Source organism: Triticum aestivum, unplaced genomic scaffold (genome assembly GCF_018294505.1).
Source record: "Triticum aestivum cultivar Chinese Spring unplaced genomic scaffold, IWGSC CS RefSeq v2.1 scaffold5D_scf_2686, whole genome shotgun sequence".
Classification (NCBI taxonomy): domain Eukaryota; kingdom Viridiplantae; phylum Streptophyta; class Magnoliopsida; order Poales; family Poaceae; genus Triticum; species Triticum aestivum.
This window is the reverse complement of record NW_025225106.1, coordinates 75,561-75,881: the sequence shown is the minus strand read 5'-3', so window position 1 is coordinate 75,881 and position 321 is coordinate 75,561.

Genomic DNA, 321 nt, shown 5'->3' with positions numbered 1-321 from the left:
TTACACTAGAGTTGAACTAGATCTATAAGCTAGTTCAAATAATTTTACACTAGAGTTGAACAAACTCTATAGCCTAGTACAAATAATTTTACACTAGAGTTGAACTAGCTCTATAAGCTTGTAAAAATAATTTCACACTAGAGTAGAACTCGCTCTATAAGCTAGTTCAAATAATTTTACACTAGTGTTGAACTAGCTCTATAGCCTAGAACAAATATTTTTACACTAGAGTTTAACTAGCTCTATAGCCAAGTACAAATAATTTTACACTAGAGTTGAACTAGCTCTATAGCCTAGTACAAATATTTTTACACTAGAGTT